This window comes from Eleutherodactylus coqui, chromosome 13, assembly GCF_035609145.1.
Source record: "Eleutherodactylus coqui strain aEleCoq1 chromosome 13, aEleCoq1.hap1, whole genome shotgun sequence".
Lineage (NCBI taxonomy): Eukaryota > Metazoa > Chordata > Amphibia > Anura > Eleutherodactylidae > Eleutherodactylus > Eleutherodactylus coqui.
Window position 1 is genome coordinate 35,319,537 of NC_089849.1, and position 20,568 is coordinate 35,340,104.

A 20,568-nucleotide genomic window follows, 5' to 3' on the forward strand; every position below is an offset into this window, starting at 1 on the left:
AAAAACCTGTCCCTATCAACAAGAACAGGTAGAAACAGGATATAAGTTAAGTCGTTGGTTGACTGTTGGTCTACTTAACCAGAGGAGGTTGGAGGATGGGGGAAGTGGAGGGGGGTGGGGGATGACAAAGGATGGGTGTGGATGAAGGGGAGGTGCGGGAAACACAGGGGTATAGGAGAGAAGAGAAGAGGAGGAAAGAAAAAAAAAGGGTGGGTGGGGGTGGGAACGGAAGACAAACCCACAGCTCTTTGGAGAAGAGAGGGCTGTAGAATTTAAGCAGTTAAACTGCCTCTATCAGAACTAACTCTGGGCCCGGCCGTTGTTGGTGGCTGTGAGTTGTCCGAAACATCTGTTAGCCGCCAGGTATGACGTGAGCTCAGCTCCTGAGTTCACCTCATACCAACCCTTATGAATGATGATGGCTATATCGTTTTTCATAGGATGTTGAAGAGGATGGATTGGGCACGTTGAAGTTCAACGCCCAATCCTCTTGTTTTCCTGGAGATAAATCACCACAAGAGCTTTCTTGCTGCTACTTATTCATCTCATCCAAAGGAAAATACAGGAATGATGGGCCGAACTGAGTATTCATGTGTATGGACGAGTTGGGAGAAATAGCTGTTGAACTGATCGAGCGTTCATCTGATACCTATTGAGGGTTTATGGAGTCCTTAATAATAGGATGAGACTTTCTTTTCTACACAGCAGTCTCATGGGTCATAGACACAACAGACTGGAGGGGACTCATTGACTTTATTATTGTGGCATGCTTTGTGACCTATGCAGTGGTCATTGTGCAGGGAAGGGGGAGGAGGTGAGCTGTGATCATCACTTATTGCGAATAGTGGAACCTGTATGATCTATATTTAGGTGCTACCTTTCATTGTAATCCTGCCTGTGATTATAATGAGATGTACAATAATCTGAGTGTTGATGTCTACTCATTGAGTGTTAAATAGTGTTTCCATTACACCAGGAAAAAGTAAATAAGAAGTGAAAAGTAAATTAACGGGCTTTTACCACAAAAATAAGTTATTACCTATCCGAAGGAGAGGGCATTACTTACTGATCAGTTGGGGTTTGACCATGGAAACTCCCATAGAATGCAGCAGTGGTCGCACCATTCATTTCAATGGGACTGCAATAGATAGCTGAGTACAAGCACTCAGCTATTTCCTACAGCCCCATTAAATTGAATAGAGTGGAACCGCGCGTACTGGGCCACCGCTCCATTCAAGCTCCTCCTCACTGCGGGGTTACAATGAGGTGGAGAGTGAGACCTCCCATTCTTGGGACTTGTAGTGGTCTCTGTGGTGAGACCTCCACCAATCAGATTTACAATATGTGATAAAAGCCGATCTTGGGATAATCCCTTTAACCCTTTCCAATCCAATTTGTATCCTGGTTTTCCTAGGGGGCTTACTCTTTTTCTGCCGTTAAACAGCACTATATGCTGACTAAAGCCAGTACTGCATGAGGTGACACGTTGGATAGGCTCCGACAACAGAGAGGCTGGCCATATAGAGTAAGAGAACCCCCGATGGACGTCTTCCAACATCGGAGCTGTACAGCCTTAAATCATAATGTCTTCAGAGGTCAGACAGTGGATTGGAAAGGGTTAAAGAGATCAGCCACTATATAAAAATGTTCACTAATAGCCCGTTTGTTGTTTCACATACATCTGTATACCCCATCATACTGTACCCCCCACCGCTCAACAAAAATGAGCATAATGTGTATTGTCCCATGTTTTCTTCACTTCTGCATGAACTTTTTGGATATGCAATTTTAAGTGCATCTGTGATATTTGAGCGCAGTTGGTTTCTTTTGGATGAATATTCTGCTAACGTTAACCTATTATAATCCGTGGGTATTGATCATCCCTCACCTGGCAATCCTGGTAATAGGAGGGCACATATAGTGGGCACAGACATTGCTATTACACCCGGAGCCTAAGAGTGCCCAAAAAGTGAAGAGACCAGTACTATAAATAATGTGTTAGTTGGGGGGGCCTGTTACAGATTTTGCATTGGGGTCTAGGAGCATTAAAGGAGATGTCTCGAGGAAGCAGTGAATTTTTTTTTGCCCAGTCCCCCTAATTAAACATACATTACTAATTACCCCTGTAAATGACTTTCCTAGCTGGTTTCTACTTACCGTTCCAGCGTTTCAGCAACTTATAAAACTTTTTCCCAAGATGGCCGCCAGCTCTTTTCGCATCGCTTGCTGTAGCCTGACGTGCGCGCTCCCGAGACGCTACCAGCTGTGTCTCCATGGCAACCAGACGCCCCGCAGCCGCCGACCGGACCCCTGGAGTGAACACGGCCGACCAGTCACCCACCGCCAGGCAGAAGGTAACCGGCGCAGCCCCCCACCCCCATCACAGCGGCAGCCCCCCCGGCCCAGCGACAGCCCCCCCCGGCCCAGCGCTAGTTCCCCCGGCCCAGCGACAGCCCCCCCCCGGCCCAGCGCTAGTTCCCCCGGCGCAGCGACAGCCCCCCCCGGCCCAGCGCTAGTTCCCCCGGCGCAGCGACAGCCCCCCCCGGCCCAGCGCTAGTTCCCCCGGCCTAGCGACAGCCCCCCCCCCCCCGGCCCAGCGCTAGTTCCCCCGGCCCAGCGCTAGTTCCCCCGGCGCAGCGACAGCCCCCCCGGCCCAGCGCTAGTTCCCCCGGCGCAGCGACAGCCCCCCCATCGCAGCGGCAGGACAGCTGGACGGCGGGACAGCTGGGCGGCTTCTCCGGACAGCCCGGCAGCTCTGCACCTTCCTCTAACAGAGGAAGGTACAGAATGGCCGCTCCAGCGCGCTCCCGAGCAGTGACAGCTCGTCTGCGCATGCGCAGAAGAGCTGTAGCGGGGAGCACACTGAAGCGGCTCGTGCTGGAAGGAGAAGACCGGACTGCGCAAGCGCGTCTAAAAAAGCAAGCTGCCAGCGAATTTAGACGGAACCATGGAGACGAGGACGCTAGCAACGGAGCAGGTAAGTGAATAACTTCTGTATGGCTCATATTTAATACACGATGTATATTACAAAGTGCATTAATATGGCCATATGGAAGTGTATAACCTCACTTGGTTTCGCGAGACCACCCCTTTAAGTAACACTTCTGCCTGGTAGAAGGCGCCCCCTACTGCAGTGCTTCCATAGTTTCAGCTGCTGATCTTTGCTATGAGAATCCTCCAACTGTCAACAGTAAAATGCAAACAATGCTAAACACACAGGTTACTCATGTTGGTTTGGTCTAACTTGTTCTAGGAGGTTAGCCTCAGGCAGGGGGTATAGCTCAGTGGTAGAGCATTCGACTGCAGATCGAGAGGTCCCTGGTTCAAATCCGGGTGCCCCCTCATTTTCTATTCTATTTATTGAAAATTCACTTTTCTATCTAGCTATCACTAAGAACTTGGAAATAGACAGCTGCATTATTGATTTTTTTTTTACAGCATGCATAATTGCTTGCCTTTACCTCTTATATCTTTATGTATCTCTTTAAACTAGTGGACAGCGGGAAAAATATATGGAGGTGTTCAGCCATTCTTGTATAGGCTTGAGAAAGACCGTGTATACGGTTGAAACGTTGCGTTGCAAAGTGAGCCAATGCTCTGATTAAAGGACCTGTGTTTTCCTTTGTGAGTATTTTTCAACATAGTACCTCAGCTGCTGCTCTGCAATTTGGGTATATTGGCTTATCCAGTATAGAGTGCTTTCTACCAAACTGCACAATTGGTCCTCCCACAGCAGTGACATCACTGCAAGTCCTTCAGCTGGCGGATCTCTGAGGTGAGGGTAGGTTGGTGTCTTCTGTCAGGACCGCTAAGTTATGTCTGAGATAATAACAGTTTAGTTGTATTCTCATTTTGTTATTTTTGTCCTCCCCTTCCAAGAGCCCTAACTTTGTTCTTCTGTTGGTCAGGCTCTGGTTTTTTTTTATATGTCGCAGGACCTTCGATGACGTCACCAGGGGCGGAGCAATTATGGCACGAGGGGGGAGCAGTAGCGGAGCGATGACATCATCAGGGGCCATCGATAATGTCATCAGTGTTGGGGCATCAGAAGCACTCACATACTCACTGACAAATGGCTGTTAGTAGTTTGATAAAAGATCAGATTGGAGACAGAAAATAATTTTTTCCCCTTAAATGGGGAAAATTGGCTTTTACCTCATTGGGGTTCTTTTTGCCTTCCTCTGGATCAACATTGGGGGGGGGGGGGGGGGAATAGTCTGAACTGGATGGACATATGTATTTTTTTAAGTCTAAAGAAAATCAGTTACCTTAGTAAGGCATGCATATTACAGTAGTTTACTAATTCCCACTCACCAAGTCTCTGTTTTCTGACAAATCCAATGCATTTAGTCGCTCATTAAGCAGAGATCGACTGTGGACACATACCAGCAGACAAAATACTCCTATGATGGAGGGATTCATTTTGTGGCTTCTCGCCTGTGTGCAACAACAATTGATATTAAAGAGCAAGACTGTTGTGAATCAAGACTCAATCTGCCCAACTTTAATTGACATTACTATAAAAAGGCAGTATGTAAAGTTGCAATATACTATACAATATAAGGAATGATGGCAGATAGATGGAATCAAACTGCCACAGAAGAAATTCGGCAAAGACAAGAGCCTACTTTACCTACTTGGTAATTTTATAACTTGGCACAACCCTTTTAGACCTTTCCAATCCAATTTGTATCCTGGTTTTCCTAGGGGGCTTATTCTTTTTCTGCTGTTATAAAACAGCGCTATCTGCTGGCTAAAGCCAGTACTGCATGAGGGGACACGTTGGATAGGCTCCAACAGCAGAGAAGCTGTCAATATACAGTAAGAGAACCCCAATGGACGTCTTCCAACATCGGAGCCGTACAGCCTTAAATCATAATGTTTTTAGATGTCAGACAGTGGATTGGAAAGGGTTAAAGGCAGACTCTCAGTAGATTTATGCTATTCTAACTATGGACTGCATGAAACAGTGACAAAACCCCCTTATTACAAAGAACCAAGTTTTACTCTGAAATGTCATCAAATAGCTTTATAAAGAGCTGGTCACGGGGTGAAGAGCCAAATGGACAGCTATCCCCTGGCTCCTTGCCATCCGTCTTGGCTTAATTGAAAGGTTTCTCCATATTGTAAATATGGAGAGATCTGTGAGTCAAGCTATTATGATTGCCTCCATATATAACGGAGCCATGCAACTGTGCCGCTTCTGCTTCCAAATGACTATTAGCAAATCATGATGGATCCTACTGACTTATAATGGGGTCAGGATGCCTGTATTTTGATGGCCAGAATAGCGCTGCATTTTGAGCTATTCTTCTTTTGAAAATAAAGGAAACCTTGGTGAAAAAAACGTAAGCAAAAGTGTGGACAGATCCTTACGACTTCTGAAGGGTCGGTGATCCAGGGATTATTCCTATTGCCGAATTGGAGTCAGGAAAGAATTTGCTTTCCCTTAAATGGGAAAAATTGACTTCTGCGTGATTGGGTTTTCTTTTGCCTTCCTCTGGATCAACATTGGGGAGTAATAGGCTGAACTGGATGGACATGTGTCTTTTTTGGCCTTACACACTATATTACTATGTATGTTGCTATTCCTAATCACAATTATGTTTGACCCAAATCCAATCCCGATACAGGACAGCTGTCATACAGTCTTCCATATCAGAAATAATTAACACTCCATATTAGAAGAAAGCTAAAGTGCCCATACACATTAAATAAAAGTTGGACAAACCCATTGATCTTGGCGGGATTAGACAACCATCTAATGTTAATGGGAGTCATAGTAATGGTATATGTCTGGGGAAAGAAGTATTGTGTATGTTTGATTTCAACATGGCTGATTCTTTGTTTCCTTGGCATGTAAGCCAGACTCTTTTGGCAGTGACTTGTTCACTCCTTGCAATTGACATATAAATGCAGGCTCAGCTGCGCCAAGCATGTATGTACTGTATTTGGGAGAGTGAGGAGAAATAGCTGTTGGTCACCAAGTTTCTAAAATACACTGCTCCAAAAAATTAAGAGAACAGGAGATGTAACTGGCAACATAACGTTCACATGTGCCATCTCCAGATTCTTTCACGTCTGTCACATGTACTCAATGTGAACCTTGGAACGGGGCGTCAATGGTGGACCTATCCATTCTGGCATTGTCTGGTGAATACCAATTAAGCTGCCCAGTGCTAGGCAGTGAGCACAGGTCCAACCAGAAGACATCAGGCCCTCGTGTCATCTTCATGGGGTCTATTTCACACTGTTTGGTCAGAAACATGCAAACCAGTAGCCACTGAAGGCTATTGTGTAGGGCTCTGGCAGTACTACTCCTGTTGCTCCTCGCACAAATGAGCAGATAGTGGTCCTGATGTTGAGTTGATGCCCTTCTATGGCTATGTCCAGCTCTCCTCATCCAGCCGATGTCCTGGTATCTGGTTCATGCTCTTGAGACTATGCCTAGGAGACACGGCAAATGTATGGATGTGCCAACCTGGAGGAGCAGGACCACTTGTGCAACCTGATTGGGCTGCAGGTGCCACCTCATGCTACCAAGTAGTGACAAGGGCGTAATACGCTAAACTAGAGAAGGATCAGTCAGGACGGATAAAGAGAGAGGAATTATCTCCATTCCCTTTTTGGGGGTTATGTTGCCGTCTTGGGTTCATGCTGCGGGCAGCATGAACCTGGTGACTGAATCCCTTTTACTCGTGTAATTGCAGCATAACTGGACAGATTGATATTCCTGAAGTTTGTGACTTGGGCTTATACTGTGATGCTTTTTTGGAGCAGTGTATATGGGCAGCTTTATAGTGCATTTACATGAGGCACTTTTGATGCACAGTCAACAGTCACATAAAAAAATCACAAGGTTTTTAGCACAAGTGGCCACAGTTTCACCATGCAGTTTTTGGTACAGGTAGACCTCATGATTTCACAGCTGAAAGCACGGCAATTCGCTGTAAAACCGCATGCACTTTTTTAATGTGGATTTTGACTATGCGGTCAAAAACATCTCATGTAAGTGTCTTCTTACACTCTGGGTATGGTTTCTATGGCTCTGCTCACACCCCTATCAAGATTACAGTTTTTTTGTTCTGTCATAGGAACAAAAAAAACAACAGCATGTCGGATCTTACATATGTTGGACGCTGACCTGCCCAATGGACCTCATTATCTACGGTTGGTTCCGTCGGGTCCATCATTTTACAAAAGAAAATAGTGTTGCAAGGCGGGCTATTTTTTCTGGCATTTATGACAGATTTATGATCAAAGCCTTAGAAAGAAGACATAACAAACGTTTAGGCTCCATCTTCACAAATAGACGTCTACGATAGAGATAAGCGAGCGTACTCGGTTCGGGTGTTTTTGCACTCGAGCACCGCATTTTCCGAGTAACTGACGACTTGGACGAAAAGATTCGGGGGGCGGCGTGGTGGAGTGGGGGGTAGCAGTGGGGAACAGGGGGAGCTCTCTCTCCCCCCCACTCCCCTCTGCAACTCCTGCTCACCCCTGGCACCCCCGAATCTTTTCGTCCGAGTAGTCAGTTACTCGGAAAAAGCGGTGTTCGAGTGCAAAAAACACCCGAACCGAGTACGCTCGCTCATCTCTAGTCTACAACTTTGTTTCCATAACTTTTCATAAAATGCAGAAGTCTGTTTATAAGTCTAATGATTTACTATGGTAACTGTAGATAACAAAAAAACATCAATTCAGTTAACTAAAGTGATTTGTACATTTTGCAGTGGATCTAAAGTCAACTTTATTTGCATTAGATCAAAGAGAAACTATTAATTAGATGTTGATGATAATAATCTACTACTATACATTGCAAGGCTACATACATACATTGTATCTCTTCCATCTCCATCTACCTGATAAAGGTATCTGCTCCAAAAAGTGCAATAAAGAAAAGATTTGGTGTCACCCACCTGTATTTCTCCTCTTTTCCAGAAGGAACTTGTGAGATCTCAGAGGGTTTGCAGTTCATCCCTTTATATATTCCTCCGTCAGTAACTTGGAGGATGTAATGAGGAGAAAGGTGGGAGGGAGCAGAGTGAAGGAGGTGGGGGGGATACACCTGTTCTTTTCTGTCCATCAGATCAGACTTGTCATTTTATACGTCTTCTAAGTCATGATTATGGGATCAGCTTTGAGTCCACACGAGTCTTCATACATTAAAATGTGATTTTATCCACTTGGCATAGTAGATTGACTGTATTTCAAGTAAAATCTATGATAATGACATTGCAGCATATGAAACTGATCCCTGCCAACTGCAAATACCAATTACTCAAAGGGGTTGTCTGGATCTCTGAAAATAAAGCAGGAGGTATTATGCTCACCCCTTAAAATGCCCACCATGCTCACACTGTTTGTTCTTGGTTCTCACCAGTTTCTCATTTACTTCCATGCTGCAATGGCGGCTGGTCTTTCTGACATGTGACTCTACCGCCAGTCTGACTGGACAGTCATTCGTTTTCCCCCAATGATAGGTTGAAAACAAAAAAGGAATGCTCACCTGGTTTCTGTTCCCCTACAGCTCCTCTTCTAGACACTACGGGAGGTAAGTGGTTGTCTGAAAGTCTCAACGTCAAGTTGGCACCTTCTAGCGTAATCCCATTGAAGAAAGGATGTCATGGCTGAATATCGCTATCCAGCCCTTACATCAGATCTAAAGTGACTAAAGCCCCCAACAGTCATACTTACTAATACAAAGGTACAAAGCCAGGCAGAAGGCAAAAATTCCATATTGGGAAGGCATTACAGGTGTAAATTACTGAAGAACAACCACTCACACACCTACTACAGATGGGGGGGCTGTCTTGTACAGTATTATACTTGCCCACAGGAAGGGTTTGTATAGGGTGCCTGCATCAGTCCGGATGGGAAGTGTAATAGACGGCTTCACTCCCATTGAAATCCATGAGTAATGCCTTCTATTACACTACCGGCTCTGACCACAATGAGGAGCCAGAAGTGTAATAGAAGGCAACACTCCCATTGTTTTTAATGAGAGTGAAGCCGTCTATTACACTTCCAACCCTGACTACCGATGACTATGTCCGGCTCCGCTGCTCTTCAAGTGGGCCAGAAGATTAGCTGATGCCCACTGATCAACTATTAATGGCCTATCCTGAGGGTAGGTCATCAATAGTAACCGCCTGGAATACCTCTTTAACTTGAGGCTTGAGCTCTCTCTATATCCCTCCCACTCCCCTCTGCAACCCGCCGCTCACCCCCGGCGCCCCTCGAATTTTTTCGTCTGAGTAGTCAGTTACTACATCTCTAGTGTTAACCCTTTCCAATCCCCTGTCTGACATCTGAAGACATTATGATTTAAGGCGGTACAGCTCCGATGTTGGAAGACGTCCGTCGGGGTTCTCTTACTGTATATTGCTAGCCTCTCTGCTGTCGGAGCCTATCCAACGTGTCGCCTCATGCAGTACTGGCTTTAGCCAGCATAAAGCGCCGTTGTATACCGGCAGAAAAAGAGTAAGCTCCCTAGGAAAATCAGGATACAAATTGGATTGGAAAGGGTTAAAAGCTCAAAAACACAACAACAACTGATGCAAAACCAAGTCTCAGATTGAAATTGCTCAATTTTTCACTGACCACAACCGCACTTGCCAGTGTGAATAAGGTTGTAAAGGGGTTGTGTCATCAGATATATCTCCTTCGGAACAGCTGATTGCCCTGGGTCCTGCTCCTGGCACTCCTGGCACCCAGTTTATTTTGCCAGAGAAAGCCACAGCGGCTGCAGGATAAATGTAGTATTATATAATTCAAGAATGACTAAAAGTCTGCCTGAAAGGAAGCAGAGTGGCTCCCTGTTCTGGCACATAGAAGGGGATCCCAAGTGGGGAACCTGCTCAATAATATTCTTATACCCTACCGTGTTTCCCCAAAAAGTAGACCCTGTCTTATATTAATTTTTGCCTGAAAAGAGGCATTCGGTCTTATTTTCGGGGAATGCCTTATACTTACCTAGCATGCTCAGTCCAGGTCACTCTCGCTGCTCTCCGGAGCTGCGACATGCTATGCCGCGGCCTTGATTGGCCAATTCATAAATCCCGCCTCCACAACGCAATGGCTGTGATTCGTCTTTCGACCACTGCTCAGCCAATCAATGCAGCGCTCAATGAACCAGTCACAGCCATCGCATTGGTTCATCAAGCGCTGCATTGACTGACTGAGCAGCCCACAAGAATCAATCAGAGTCATCGCTTCCTGGAGCTGGGATTTATAAGTCCTATAACCAGGAAGTGAACTTCTGTGGGCGAATGAGAACTGTAGGACACCTGGCGGAGCTGCGGACAGCAGCAGGAGGACCCGGACCAAGCCTGCTAGGTAAGTATTCCTTTTTTTTTATACAACTAGGACTAATTTTCAGGATAGGGCTTATATTTAAAGCCTCCCCGGAATCCACCCAAATCAGGATAGGTCTTATTTTCAGGGAAACGGGGGAATAAGACATATAAACAGAGTTGTGTTTTTGGCACAACCTCTTTAATAGAGGGGAGTTCTCATTGGGGACCCTCATCCATTAGCCAGAGTAAAGAGAAAGTCCAATAGTATCTCTTGCCTTGGAGGAATGGACACATATTTGCATTATAAGGACAGCTCATTGACTTAATCAGCAACTGTGTAATACCTAAATTCTCCTGCGGTGGTGCTGCAGGGAAATTCAATACTTCCCATTGGATTACTTCACAGATTATAGTTTACATCTAGCATCCCCAAAGATGGGACACTTTGTGATCTGCTTATTGTAAAGGGGTTTTTCTATTCGGTTTTGTAACCAGTTTTGGATGTGGTTAGACAATCCTTCTATGTCCAACTTTAGTGCATTAGTCTTAATGGCAGAAGACTATGATGTCACTTGCTTGTCAATCTATTTTTTCTGTTTTAATGCACTCTTCAAAGAACACATTCACTACAATAGTGTTAACAGGTTTTATGGACTTTTGTAACTGAGAGGGAATAGAAAGTTTTTAATTAGTGGTCTTTTTCTAGGCAAGACTTCTCAAGTGTTACAGAAGTTGTTCTCAATGACTTCTGTGATACAAAGTACGGTATAGTGTATAAAAGAGATAATTAACAGTCGCATTCCTGATATTGATCCATATAAGTAGCGAGGGGTAAGGGTGAAGAGGGGGGAGTTATGTCCTTCACATCAAGAAGAAATCTGCGCAATAACGAACTATAGCTAATTTTGGAAACTGAAAACACATTAATAATACAGTGATCTAAAGTAAATGTACCTGCACCCCTTTCCCAATGTCTCCTATTATTCATATTCATTATACCAAATGGTGTCTATATTTACATAACATTAGTTAGACCATGCTTTGAGTTGGACCATGCTTCTTTTGAAAACTAATTTAATTCGGATCTCGTAATATTCAGAAAATAACCATTTTAAAGCACCATTTCTTAGAACTCTTTGTTGTGCCATTTCTCTGTTATTCCTCCTAGAAATTTAGAAATAAATTGACAAGTGGGCGTTACCAGATGGAGGGATGTCTATATACAGTGTGATATTGTTCTATTAGTGCCATCAGTACCAGACTATATAAGGACACACCCGTTTGACAAGGAAAATAGAAGCACCCAGTTGTCAATTTATTCATCAGTATTCAGGAGGACAAAAGGACGGCACAATGCAGAAATGAGAGAAGATGCTCTAAGATTGTTATGTCATAGTGAATACAACTATTTACTAAAATAGTCATGTCAGTAAAGGTGACAGATTGCTATGTCCGAGCCGAACGCCAAACACCTTGTCAGGATTGAAAGTAATAGTGGTCCTAAAAGTAGAAATACGCACATGATATAATAATGCGGAGAACAAAAATATGAAACAGGGGGGGGGGGCGTGGCTTGGCTGCCTACGTAGATGGCTGCCTGACTGCAAAGCTCCTGAATCACCAGGGCTCAAAAGTGACGTTAAAGAAGTATTTCCATGGGTCAATGAACTCACCTGCTGCCCAGCTATCCGAGATGTTGCGGAGGGGGAAGTGACCATCATTTATACTGGAGAAGTTGATCAATTCTTCTTCCTCTCAGTACCCAGGGCTGGATCAAGATGGCATGGCTTGAAGCCAATGTCAACCTCTTCACTCAACAAACGCTGAAGCAGAAAATAGAATTACCCCTATGGGATCCCAAGTGGCAGAATTCGTATAATCACACAATAATCTTACAGACTCACACTATAACTTGGAAGTGAAACTTGAGAAACTCCGAAATAAAGTGGCAGACCTAAAAGACAGGTCATGCCACAATAACACCAAATTCAGAGGGATCCCAGAATTAGTCTCTGCTTCTGAGTTAACGCATTATTTGCAAAATCTCATGAAATTGTTGCTAACGGATTGTTCCTTGCAGGATCTACCGATACACAGGGCTCACAGACTCCTCCGCCTTAGGGCTCATGTCCACGGGCAAAATGAGATTTAAAATCCGCAGCGGATCTCCCGCGCGCGGATCCGCACTCCATAGGGATGCATTGACCACCCGCGGGGTAGATAAATACCCGCAGATCGTCAATAAAAGTGATTTTAAAAAAAATGGAGCATGAAAAAATCTGGACCATGCTCCATTTTCATGCGGGTCTCCCGCGGGGACGGCTCCCGCGGGCTTCTATTGAAGCCTATGGAAGCCGTCCGGATCCGCGGGAGACCTAAAATAGGAATTTAAAGCATTTACTCACCCGCAGCGGGCCGCGAAGCTCTGCTCTTCCTCACGGCCGCATCTCCCTTGCTTCGGCTCGGCAGATGTGCCCGGCGCATGCGCGCGGCACGTCGAAGACGTGCCGGCGACGTGCCGCCGGCGTCAGGAATTCATCCGCCGGCCGAAAATGAAGATCCGGACGTGAGGAAGAGCAGAGCTTCGCCGCCCGCTACGGATAGGTAAATGCTTTTAAATTGCTATTTTCAGCGCTCATGTCCGCGGGGCAGGAGGGACCCGCTGCAGATTCTACATGTCGAATCTGCAGCGGATCTGATTTTCCCCGTGGACATGAGGCCTAAAACATCTGTCAGATCATATACCCAGAGATGTTGTTCTCAGCATTAATTTTTTTCATGCTAAGGACAAACATCTTGGAAGCAACCAGAGAAATGAGTCCATCGCCTGAGCCTTTATCAAACGTTGTCTCTGTTTACAGACTTATCCGCGACGCCTCTGGCACAGAGAGGTCGACTGCTCCCTGTTGCCACAATGCTCAGAGACAATAAAATACTTTTTGAACGAAAAAGTGATCAAAAACTCAAATGAACACAAAAAAATGGAACTAATAGAGGCTACAGAACATCCTGCAAAAAATGAGCCGACGCGACTATATTGACGCAAAAATAAAAAAATGTTATGATGGTCAAAATATGGTGGCAGAAAATAATTAACTATTTTCTAAAAGTAGAACAGCAAATAAAACCATGAACTTGATATTATCTTAATTATATTGACCTACATAATAAAGTAATCATGTAGTTTTTGCCACAGTGTATGCACCCTAAAAACAAGACTCCCCCCCCCCAAAGATGGCTGAATTGCATTGCTTTCCCATTTAACTCCACTTAGCTTTTTTAAAGTTTTTCAGAACATTATATGGTACTAGAGATGAGCGAGCGTACTTGCTAAGGCAAACTACTCAAGCGAGTAGTGCCTTATTCGAGTACCTGCCCACTTGTCTCTAAAGATTCGGCTGCCGGCGCGGGTGAGAGGTGAGGGCAGGTACTCGAATAAGGCACTACTCGCTCGAGTAGTTTGCCTTAGCGAGTATGCTATGGAAGATTAAATAGTGCCATAGAAAAATACAACCCATCCTGTAAAAACAAGCCCTCATACAGCTACATCGATGGAAAAATAAGAGAGTTGATTTTTGAAAGTCGGGAGAAAAAAACAAATGAAAAAAGGGGTCATCTCATTAAGGGTTTAATTTCATATGGACCTATGAAGCCTAGACCCAGTTGGAATAATGGTAGTTGAAGTTTAATGTTTTTGGTGGACAAGCAGACCAAATCACCAACTCAGAAATCAGGTCCTTCAGAATTATTTGTTTTCCAAAGACTTTTCTGTACTTCTTTCCAAATTGCCTCAATGGGGACGAGAACAGATTCTCATCAGGCCACTCCAACACAAAATCGGAGAATGAAGCGAAACACCAATGAAATTTGTAATTATAAAAAAAGAAGTACCGGTGGATTCCATGGACCTATTGTTCAGGGCAAACTCTGCTAAAGGCAAATATATTGACCAATCTTTCTGATTTTCAGGAACAAAGCACTGCAAATACTGTTAAAAACTCTGGTTAAGGGCTCTTACCTACTGGCGATACGACCTCCCTGCGATGCTAGAGTGAGTGAAAACGCATGATAATGAAACCAATGATTTTCAATAGTTTCATTCTCATTAGCGATCTTTTCACTCTAACCTCACATCGCAAAGAGGAATGTTCGATCTCGCCCATTGTTTGCAATGGGGCCAGCTCCATTGAAATCAATAGAAGATCGTGAAGCAGGCTAGGAATCCCCCCCAAGAGGGGAGAGAGGGGGGGGCGGAGCTACAGGGGATCTCTGACAGATCTCCCCATATTTGGAGAGATAGGGGGCGGGGCTAGTGGGTTTCCCCGAGAGCGAGGGGCGGGTCTTAAGAGTGGGGGATGCAAGATTAGAGGGAAAACATCACTAATGAGAATGAAACTATTGAAATTCATTAGTTTCATTATCATGCGTTTTCACTCACTCTCACATCGCAGGGAAGTCGTATTGCCAGTGGGTAACAGCCCTAAATCTTTCAGGTTTACCATTGGTCTCAGGATGATATGCTGAGGAAAAAGACAGCTCTAAACAACTGCACAAAGAACTCCAAAAGTTTGACACAAACTGAATTCCTCGGTCAGAAACACCGGTGGAAGACAACCCATAAAGTTGCACAATGCATTACCTGTATTGGAGTAATCTCTGTGAATACGAGGAGAATACTGCGATTATTGGAAATCATCTTTTCTATAGGCTGTATGCAGACGGCCGAGTCTGATTCCGACTGCGAGATCCTCACAGTGGGATGCGACCCTGTGCCCCTGCAGTGACCCCCTTCTTACCTGTCCGGCGTCTTCTCTCTGCTCTGTGGATGTCCCGACTGGCGCACAGCCGCACATGCGCAGTGTAGAGCCGCCAGCCCAGCATTGACATGGATAGTTAGAGGCTCACACTAGAATAGGACATGCTACGGTTTCCACCCCGCGAGCGGAATATCGCAGTTGATTTCCGCTCATGGGCGTGGAAGTGCATTTTTCAATGCACGTCCTATGGGCTGTATTTGCAGCGGGATCCGGAGCTCCGGATCCTGCAGTGTACATACGCCCGCGTGCATTGGGCCCTAACAAGATAAAGCTTTTAGCTTTGAAACTTTAGGGTACAAAAAGATATGTTCAAATTATTTAATGTCAAAGGGTGCAAATGGCGTTGTACGTAGCGCCACTGTGTTTAGTATTACACTGTCCTGTCATATCCATGTATTTTTATATGTATGTCCTTTAACCCTTTCTAATCCACTGTCTGATGTCTAAAGACATTATGATTTAAGGCTGTACAGCTCCGATGTTGGAAGACGTCCGTCGGGGCTCTCTTACTGTATATTGCCAGCCTCTCTGCTGTCAGAGCCTACCCAATGTGTCACCTCATGCAGTACTGGCGTTAGCCAGCAGTTAGCACCATTGTATAACGGCAGAAAAAGAGTAAGCCCCCTAGGAAAACCAGGATACAAATTGGATTGGAAAGGGTTAAGATAGAAGCTCTCTACAATTATGGCTGGGAACATACATCTACCCACTTCTGTCTACCAAAGACGTCATTCTGGAGATAACGATCTACTCGCTGTTTTCTGAAAATGTGTTTTTCTCAATGTAATGCCATAATCAAATAATGAACACAAAAATTGGAGCCGGTTCATTATCTTCAGGATGTCATTTATATACTGTACCTGTTGATGATGTTCCTTATACACATTTTGGTGCACATTTGCGCCCAATTTTCCATGCTCAACAGTACATATAGTACTGATAAATGAGACTGTTAGGCCTCCCTCACACAGGCGTTTGCAGAAACGCAGCTTTTTTCAATGCTGCATTAATTGCGGTTTCAGCAGCATTGTCATGCATTTTCGATGTTGAAAAAAAAACAATACTCACCTATCTGGCTGCTCTCTGGAGCACTTGTCATTGCCGACAGAGGATCTTTCGCAAGTGACAAGGTTTAAAGACCCCACCTCCAGCAAGAGATTGCTCTGATTGGCTGAGCCCACTGATTGTCAGCAGACTCAGCCAATCACAGACAGTGCTGGATGGACTAATTACAGTCATTTATTGAATGGCTGTGATTGGTGCATTGAGTAATGGCTCTGATTGGTGGAGCCAATGCTCCTGAACCAATCAGTACAATCTCTTGCTGGGAGGCAGGGATTTCAATCCCCGTCACTAGCAATAAATGTTTTGTCGGCTTGACACCTGCCAGCAGCCTGCACAGAGCTCTGGAGAGCAGCAGATGATGGCAGCTAGGTGAGTATTCCTTTTTTTTTTTTGGTAGTGCAGATAGCGCTTGCGTTTAGCGCTGCCAAAACGCGGTACCAAGTTGTTCCAGGTTTTCAACAGCGCTAAAACCGCTGCCCATTCATTTCAATGGGTGACGCAGGGCTAAAAAAGGCCAAAGATAGAACATGCATCGTTGTCACAGCGTTTTGACGCTTATGTGAACAGACCCATTGAAATGAATGGGAGCGTTGTACAGCGTTTAGCGCAGCGCTAAAAAGGCAACGCTAAATGCTGTACAAAAGCATCCCTAGAGGGGAGGCCTTAAATGTTATGTCTACCTTGGGTTTATTTTACCTAGCATTTTTGCTATGGCTTCTTTATATAAGAAAAAAAAAAGAAAAACGCACATAAAAATGTGTGACTTGTACATCCGCCTTCACGCCCAACATAATTGTTGTAGGTTTTCTACAGCACAAAACCTGCAGCAATTACACTGGAAGACCACTGTGTTTTTCCGTGAAGGCGGCCTACTAGTTTAAAAAAATGCTGGCTTTTTCATGCTTTTTTTTGTAGCAAAAGATGCCACTAAAAGGTGCGCGCAAAGGAAGGCTCAAACACATTGCTAAAAATTCAGGGGTTTACCCAGTGGCTATCAGTGTAGGAGAGAGGACCCTGACATATTGATCACCTTGGAAGGCAGTAGTGTTATTTGTACATATTAACCCATTAAGGACCAGGCACAGTAAATTTACGGCGCCTGATCCTGGGCTTAAAGCACTGCAGATAGTAAAATTACGGCAGCGCTTTAAGCCTCCTGCTCTGCAATCAATCCAGGCAGGAATGGGTAATCAGCTGTTAGTGACAGCTGATAACCCGGAGGAGAAGGCAGGAGGGTTTTTTAACCCTTTCTGCCTTCTGCTTCCCCGAGTACAAAGCGCTCACTGAGCACTGTGTACTGAAAGGGTTAGTCGAAGGGAGCTTGGGGGGTCATATGACCGCTGGTGTTCCCTACTACAGCAGAGCTGGAGGGTCATACTAGACCCTGGCCAGCTCTGCCAGTGACTAATGTCACTGCCGGGGTCGTTTTCCCTGTAACTGGGCCTCCTATGTATGCCCCAGCTACAGTGGGAAAGTGTCAAATTTAAAAAAAAAAAAATGAATGCCCCCCAGGAGGTCTTATATGACGTCATGGGGGACATAGATAGTAAAAAACATGATTACATACATCAGTAGAACAATATTACAGAATGAAACAACAATATATACATAAGAAAGGAAAGAACACAAAGCTGACCCCAACAAAAACTGTCGCCATATGCGCCCTGTAATCCAAAACCATACATATTATATATCAAAATATCCAAAACAAATAGAGGAACCCATTTCCATACTTTATTTTAAATATACTAATTTAAAAAAATAACAAAGTTTAAAAAATATATATTTTTTAGCATTTTACCCCCAATAAAACTAAAAAACGGGAAGAAAAATCTGTGAAAAAGATATTTTTTTTAAAAATCGCCCTATATGTCACGGAAAAAAACGCTGTAAAAATAATTTTGGTAGCTAAAGGAAACAAAATAGGGCAGTAAAAACGCCACATGGGTAAAATCCCTAAAAAGTGTCTGGTCCTTAAGGTACAAAACAGCCTGGCCCTTAGGGGGTTAAAGTACCTGTCCAGTCATGACCTGAAAGGAATATGTAAATCACTACCTAAAGAGATGATTACCCGCTATTGTTTTCAGCGTATTTTGTTGCTTGTTTGCTTTTTAACTCAACTCCATTAGAACTGAGCTGAGATCTATGACTACAGCTTATCTATGGTGACTATAAGGAGTCTTAGGTAGTCTGAGACATGACCTCTGTCTCATCATTGGTTCAGGCTGTTGCTTTATATTAGGCAAGCTTCTCAGACTTGCCTTCTCTCTGCTGTTTCTGGCAGACGTGGGCGTCATCCTGGTTTCTCCATAACATGAACTGCTGCACACTTCTCGCCAGCACATGAAGGGTTATGTTCTCCAGTGCTCCCAGCTTAAATGTAGGGCATGGACAATTACCTCCCTATTTAGCTGAACTGTGAATCCTCCCTCATTGCCTCAGTGTTTGTGTGTGTTTGTCTCAGACACCCAGCATAGGTCCTTTCTCCCACTACTTTGTCTGTACTTACTCCGGATTCATATCTATATTTGTTTGTGCCTCCTGGTCTTTGTTTGGATCCTGTCTCTGTCCTCTTGTCTGTCCCTCTGTCTCTTGCCCTTGTCTGTGTGCGCTTGATGATTGCCTTCCTGTTCCTGCACCGTTCCTGTCTCTGTAGTTTGTATCGCCCTATCTTGTGTCCTATCAGGGAAAGTCAGGCCTGAAAGGAAGACCATGGGGCCGTCCTTGTTAGGGCACCTACCCCACTTTTAGGCAGGGGTACCCCACCTTCCCAACAAGCAAGTGTGAGATTTCCCGTCTGACCACCGATAGCCAGCTGCCAAGCCTAAATGATAGGTTGGCACAGTGGGCCCACACTCACAGTCCGTAACACTTTATCCTCCCCCACATAGTCAACTCTGCTTCCTCTGAGACCTCTAGAGGGTCACTTTAAGATTTTGAACCAAATAAATTTGGTGTCTCACTCAAAAAGATATCAAATCACGTCAACACAGGGTAAAAAAAGAAATAATTAACCCAACAGTCCGCGTGTAGTCATCATTTTGACATGCCTTTTTCATATTTTAATCATTGCAGAGTCATGCCTAATATGTGTTTTTGTCATTTATTCAGTCTTTTTAACCAGATGACCATTTTAATGCAAAATTCTTATGAGAGCCAGCAGTGCTCCAGCCAGCGGGTCACATTAATCTACTAAGTGTGCCTCCGCATATGCTGGTGGAAATATACAGAGGTTGGGCAATTAGACATGGACCCATCACTGTGAATAGTAAAGAGCTTGTTTGTATGTGATAGAAACACGATTTGTACATCCAGCTTAGGACGTCACTGATTATCGGATCTGTGAGTCATATCGCCCTAATCACTGAGCCTACAGTAATTCTTCACACTTAAACTGCTGGATATTGAAGAGGATTCATCTTACCCCTCCAACAGGCACCCTAAAACTGCAAAAACCCTACTGAAAACATTACTTTTTTAATTGTAGGCTCTGAATTTACTTTTCATGTAAATATATTTGGCGCAGAACTCAGTCACCTTAAGTCCATTTTTAACCCCTTAGTGACATAACTAAATTTAGCCTTAAAGGGGTTGTCTTGCGAAAGCAAGTGGGGTTAAGTACTTCTGTATGGCCATATTAATGCACTTTGTAATATACATCGTGCATTAATTATGAGCCATACAGAAGTTATTCACTTACCTGCTCCGTTGCTGGCGTCCCCGTCGCCATGGCTCCGTCTAATTTCGGTGTCTTCTTGCTTTTTTAGACGCACTTGCGCAGATGAGTCTTCTCCCTTCGGCTCGGCAGCAGCGGCGTTTTGGCTCCGCCCCTTGTACGCGTCATCCTGATTGGCTGGAATCGGCACATGTGACGGGCGGAGCTACGCGATGACGCGTACAAGGGGCGGAGCCAAAATTACGCTGCTGCCGAGCCGAGCCGAAGGGAGAAGACCCATCTGCGCAAGCGCGTCTATAAAAGCAAGAAGACACCGAAATTAGACGGAGCCATGGAGACGGGGACGCCAGCAACGGAGCAGGTAAGTGAATAACTTCTGAACTTCTGTATGGCTCATATTTAATGCACGATGTATACTACAAAGTGCATTAATATGGCCATATAGAAGTACTTAACCCCACTTGCTTTCGCGAGACAACCCCTTTAAGAGCCAGTACATTGTTTACCCTTTTGTGTTCCAGCGGTCAAAATTTTTTAATTTTTTTTCATCAATGTAGCTGCATGAGACATAATGAGAGGTCTGGTTTTTATAGGAACCAATTTAGGGTACATATAATGTATTGAATGAGCTTTATAATCTTTTTTTTGCTGGGGCAATGGAAAACTTACTTGAGTAAGGGAAGGGCTAAAAAAAAAAACCTACATACTCACC

The 20,568-nt window shown here is 44.5% G+C and overlaps 1 protein-coding gene and 1 non-coding gene across 2 annotated transcripts in view; one reads left to right on the forward strand and one right to left on the reverse strand.

Annotated features, from left to right (window-relative positions):
* Positions 1-20,568, reverse strand: part of NAGLU (N-acetyl-alpha-glucosaminidase) — a 69,410-nt gene that overhangs the window by 7,512 nt on the left and 41,330 nt on the right. The gene's annotated exons all lie outside the window — the stretch shown is intronic.
* TRNAC-GCA (transfer RNA cysteine (anticodon GCA)) lies at positions 3,271-3,342 on the forward strand. Its single transcript has one exon. It is a non-coding gene; the product is annotated as a tRNA-Cys (tRNA).